Consider the following 6,000-nt stretch of genomic DNA (forward strand, 5'->3'; position numbering starts at 1 on the left):
CACTGGGAAAGTCAGAAATGGCGATCACACGACGCTGGGATGCTGTAACCATCATAAATAAAAGGTAGCCCTCGACTTACAACAGTTCATTTAGTGACTGTTCAAAGTTATGATGACACTGGGAAAAGTAGTAACCAGTGACAACTGGTTCATCTTTATGACGGTTGCCCTGTCCCTGGATCCCGTGATCCCCATTTGTGACCTTCTGGGAAGCCAAGTCAATGGGGAAGCCAGATTCACTTAACAACCGTGTGGCTAATTGAACAACTGTAGTGATTCACTTAGCAACTCTGGCAAGAAAAGTCGTAAAATGGGGCAAAACTCACTGAACAAGTTTCTCGCTTAGCAACAGACATTGTTGGGCTCAATTGTAGTCTTAAGTCAAGGATTACCTGTACATTCCAGTTGCCAAGTGCCCGAATTTTGATCACGTGACATTGGGGATGCTGTGATGGTCGGAAATGCAAGGACCAGTCATAAGTTACATTGTTCAGTGTCATTGTAATGTTGAAAGGTTGCTGTATGAATCGTTGTAAATCAAGGACTACCTGTACCATGGGCCTGGCCATCAAACCCATAATCTGTTCAATGTCTATTTAATTCAGCTATTTTCTTCTTGTCAGAGATTCCACTCCTCTTCCTGCAACCGTTGCAAAAATAAGAGGATCTCAACAGACAGGCTATTTTGTCAAAATCCAGAATATGATCAAGGAAAAAAAAATAAGGGAGGGGGAGGTTTCAAAGCAGATCGTACCCTCCAGATGGTTTGGGAGCAAAGAATTCTGGGAGTTGTAATCCCACCATCTGGAAAGCACCAGATGGGAAAAATTGCTGTTAAAGCCTGGTTTACATATCGCCACTTAAGCCCTGATGGGTGAGCCTTATTCAGCAGATCGTAGCTGAGCAAAAGCCCAGACACCGTCAAAAGCAGACAGTGTCCACTGGTTATCTCTCTCTTCTTTTTCAAACCAGAGCAAGTCAATTTCATTCATTCGTTGCCTTCTGTGCCAGCTGTTCTTCTTAAGAGCCAAGGCTTTGCCTCTTTCTGCTTCATAATAGAGGCAGGGCATTTGATTGAGTGAGATTTTGATCTTAATAACAACAACAACATTATCATTCTGGCTGCACAAGATCAAGCCTTAACCAGAGGTGTGATTCAAAAATTTTAGCAACTGGTTCTCTGCCTGGTTGCTGGGTGGGCGTGGCCTACTCGACCTCCTGCACCATGGCGGTGGGGGGGGCGTTTTCGCCCTCCCCAAGCTCCAGAGGCTTTCCACGAGCCTCCAGGAGGGCGAAAATGGCCTCCCCAAGCCTCTGGAGACCCTCCAGAGGCTGGAAACGGGCCCATATCTGAACGTCGGGGAGGCCCGTTTTTTACCCTCCCCAGGCTCCAGAGGCTTTCCTTGAGCCTCCAGGAGGGCAAAAACAGCCTCCCCCAGGCTCCGGAGGCCCTCTGGAGACCGGAAATGAGCCCATTTCCAGACTTCCAGAACTTCTGGGAAGCCTGTTTTTTCCCTTCCCAGAGCCTCCATACCCGGCTGCGTGGAGACTCCTGGGAGGGACAGGGCAGGGTTGGTGGGGCCAGCCAGTCACTGTGTTTTTGTATTTACCAGATGAGCTCATATTTTTGGACTTTCAGACTTTCTGTAGCTTGCCAAGTTTCTTATCAGTAAGCTAACTGCACATGTCCACATTCCTTCACTTTCTTCTATCTTTCTTTGTTCTCCTGCCAGGAGAGGTCCAGCCAAGAAGAGGTGGCCGGGATCTTTGCCGAAATGTAACTAATTTAGATAGTGAGATGTTTTACTTTCTTTATAACAAATCAATGAGTTTTTCTTAGAAGATATATCTTCGGGTTTATTTTCTTAAAGTATGCTTCAAGGGAAAAGTCTCGATCCACGTCTCTAAATCAAGGTGCGATTGCCCAAAAGCAAAATGGGATTAATTAGCACTCTGACACAGCCAGTCCTTTGCAACTACCGGTTCGGTGAACCAGATGTAAAAATTAGCATCCAGTTCGCCCAAAGACCTGCAAATAGAAATAGAACGACTGTGGCAAAGGCAAGCAAGGGTAGTACCAATAGTAATAGGCGCCTTGGGTACAGTCCAGGGGTGGGTTCTACTTACCTTTACTACCAGTTCGCATCGCGCCCGCACCCACGCTCTTCTGCGCATGTGCAGAATCTTCTGTGCGTGCGCAGATCACCTATGATGACGTCCAGGTCAGTGGGCGGAGTCTCCCGCCAGTTTTACTACCGGTTCATGCGAATCGGTCCAAACCGGGGGCAACCCACCACTGGTACAGTCCCAAAACAACTGGAGCACCACTTGAACACCGTCGGCATTGACAAATTTGCCATCAGTCAATTGCAGAAGACAGCTTTACTTGGAACAGTTTCCATCCTGCGACAAGATCTGTAACACCGTCAAACATCCAGATCTGCCTCTCCCAGATAGATAGGTAGACAAAAATGCCGAACCCAGCCTGAACATCTGGCTGACTGTGATGATGATGATAGTAATAATAATAATAATAATAATTTAAAAAGCTGACAACATTACTAAATATATCAGTCTTCCTGGATATCCTAACATCCAGATGTGTGAGTACAATTTCTGGGCTGGATCCTCACATCATATGAGACCTCATATATTTAGTGCAGCATTTTAAGATGGGGGGACATCAATTCCCAGAATTCCCTGTCTGGGGAATTCTGGGAATTGATATCCACCCATCTTAAAAGTTGCCAAGGTTGAGAAATACTGCTTTAGGTTTCCAAGAAGGGAAAGAATACATTTCCTGGGGATTATTGTCATTGTAGTTCAACTTCTGGAGGACTCTGAGTTGGGCTGGCAAAAAATATCTAGCAAAAGGGAGGGACATTAAGACAAGAAATTGCATATTCCAACAGATGTGTAAAGAGGTAGACTCTACTTCCACTTCAGGTAGTCCTCAACTTACGACCACAATTGAGCCCAACATTTCTGTTGTTAAGTGAGACATTTGTTAAAGTGAATTTTGGCCCGTTTTATGGCCTTTCCTGCCTCATATGTTAAGTGAATCCCTGCAGTTGATCAGTTAGTAACCCGGTTGTTAAGTCAACCTGGCTTCCTCATTGACTTTGCTTGTCAGAAGGTCGCAAAAGGGGATCACATGACACCCGGTCATAAATATGAGTCAGTTGCCCAGCATCTGAATTTTGATCATGTGACCATGAGGAATGGATGCTGGAAAGGTCGTAATTGTGAAAAAACGGTCCGAAGTCACTTTTTCAGGGCCATTGTAGCTTTGAACGGTCACTAAATTAGTTGTTGTAAGTCGAGGACTACCCTTATTCATTTTACTCTTGTTAATTTTGTTTACTTACTTCATATCCGCTCACCCCCATCCTCTGGGTGGAAAGTCAAGATAGTTCCATCCAGTGGTGAAATCCAATTTTTTTTTACTACTGGTTCTATAGGCGTGGCTTGGTGGGCGTGGCTTGGTGGGCGTGGCAGGGGAAGGATGCTGCAAAATCTCCATTCCCACACCACTCCAGGGTAAGGATATTGCAAAATCTCCATTCCCACCCCACTCTGGGGCCAGCCAGAGGTGGTATTTGCCAGTTCTCCGAACTACTCAAAATTTCCACTACCGATTCTCGGAACTGCTCAAAATTTCCGCTACCAGTTCTCTAGAACCTGTCAGAACCTGCTGGATTTCACCCCTGGTTCCATCATTTTATAATCAAAAGGATGTAGTGTTGTCATAGGCGGGGCCAGCCCATAGATTTCAGAAATAAGTTTTGTAAATGAATGAATTATAAAGTGGGCTTCAGAAGTCCAACTGCTTGACTTGTCTGAGTCTTTGCCCCCCAACCTGATCTCTATCTAATGAGGAAGATCTTTACAATGGGGGTGGGGGAGGCTTTGACATGCAAAGCCCTCTCCTGACCCCTTTCCTGGTGGAGGGGTGGAGTCTGAAGAAAGCTCACCGCAATCTGGTTAGCCATCTGGCCCCATGTCAGCACAGAGTATTAGCGCTTCCCCTTGGGGCTCTATAATGTCATTTTTCCACTTTGCTGCCCTGGGTCATTGCTGTGTTTGTCCACTTTCTGGCCTAAAAGCAAAGGGCTGAGCTGGGATCGACCCAGAAAATGAGTTGATTTAGTCCTTCAGTCAAAACATATCGTGAGAACCAGTTTTGGGGAGTCGGTGCAATAGATCTCCAGCAGATTTCCGTGGTAAAACGGGGAATTCTTATTTATTATTATTACACAGAAACACACCTGCACATTTACAACTGATCCATGCTTAGATGGGGAATTCTGGCAGTTGAAGTCACACATACTAAAGATGCTAAGGTTGAAAACAAAACCATTGCTTATGGGAAGTAACAGTTGATCTCATTCAAGGTTTGGTCGGGCACAACTCACATTAAATAAAAATTAACAAATTAGCAAATTTTATTAAAAGGCAGAAAGATACAAAACAATTAGGGTTAAGAAACTCTTCTTTTCAATTAAACAAATCCAAAGCTATTAGAGGATTCCTGGAAGGTATATAAAATAAAGATGGAAGAGAAATCAAATTATAAAATAAATACATCTTCTGTCCTTTTAATGGCAAGAAAGCTGGACTAGTTTATATCAGCCCAAAATCAGGAGGGTTTCCCCCCCCACCAGCATGCAGGCTGGGGAATTCTGGGAGTTGAAGTCCACAAGTCTTAAAGTTGGCAAGGTTGGAGACCTCTGCTGTAAACAGTACGCTGTACGATCCTGTAGGTCCCCTCTTAAGCATTTTAAGGGTCCCAAAGGTGCTTTTTTTCAGGAGGCAACGGGACTGTTTTTTTCTTTTGAAGACGTTTCGCTTCTCATCCAAGAAGCTTCTTCAGCTCTTAACTGGATAGTGGGGAATAGAAAGATATTATATTCCTTGCAGAGAGCTGATTCATAAGTATCAGAATTAATCTGTATTGAATTAACAGATTAACAGAGTTGGAAGGGATTTTATAGGTCAGTGTTTCTCAACCTTGGCTGCTGGATGATGTGTGGACTTCAACTCCCAGAATTCCCTGGGAGTTGAAGTCCACCCATCATCCAGTGGCCTGGTGGCTCTGCAGACTAAAAAGCATTGTGATTAACACCAGCTGTCTGCAATTACTGTAAGTTCGAATCTCACCAGGCTCAAGGTTGACTCAGCCTTTCATCCTTTCGAAGGTAGGTTAAATGAGGACCCAGTTTGTGAGGGCAATAAGGTGACTTCGTATAAAAATATACAAAAGTATGAAGGCTATTGCTTAACACATTGTAAGCTGCCCTGAGTCTCCGGAAAAGGGCGGCATATAAATCAAATTAAAAAAAAAAAAGGTTGAGAAACACTGTTATAGGTCATCTGGTCCAACCCCTATTCCCCCTCAAGCAGGAGACTCTACTACACCAGGGGTGGGCAACTGTGGCCCTTTTACAACCTGTGGACTTCAACTCCCAGAATTCCTGAGCCAGCCAAGCTGCCTCAGGAATTCTGGGAGTTGAAGTCCACAGGTCATAAAGGGGCCATATTTGCCCACCCCTGTACTACCCCATTTCTGAGAAATGGCAGTCCAATCTTTTCTCGAAAGTCTCAAATGATGAAGCTCCCATATTTGTGTTAGTTTTAGACTAGAATCGTTGAGGCCACTTGGAGGTTATATCTGTGTCCTCAGGGTCCCCTGAGTGGTGCAAATGGGCGTGGAAGCTTCTTGGCTGCAGGGTGGTTTTTCTGCCCTGGCTATATCGCTTCCCTGTTGAAGACAGGCGCAGGCTGTTGAGGATGAGTCTGTATTTAAAGGGGGTTAAAGCATTTAAGGGGTTAAAACCTTAGAGACGCGTCTGGAAGGCGTGTCCTAGAGCGGCAGCAAAGGTCGAAGTCCGGCTGGATGGTATAAGAAGAGGAGGTGGGGGGGGGGAGAGAAAGAGGGGTGAATGGAACGCGAAAGAGGGGAGGAAAAACATGAAGGTTCCTTCCGGTTGGAACGTTCAG

The 6,000-nt window shown here is 45.1% G+C and overlaps 1 protein-coding gene across 1 annotated transcript in view; it reads left to right on the forward strand.

The window, feature by feature from the left end:
* Nucleotides 1-5,854: 5,854 nt before the first annotated feature.
* The window catches only part of LOC117662576 (uncharacterized), a 13,189-nt gene continuing 13,043 nt past the window's right edge, over nt 5,855-6,000 (forward strand). The window contains exon 1 of the mRNA XM_034412032.3: nt 5,855-6,000. This exon is cut by the window's right edge and continues 35 nt beyond it. The gene's annotated coding sequence lies outside the window, so the exon portion shown is untranslated.

This window comes from Pantherophis guttatus, chromosome 2, assembly GCF_059756535.1.
Source record: "Pantherophis guttatus breed Tessera chromosome 2, ASM5975653v1, whole genome shotgun sequence".
Classification (NCBI taxonomy): Eukaryota; Metazoa; Chordata; class Lepidosauria; order Squamata; family Colubridae; genus Pantherophis; species Pantherophis guttatus.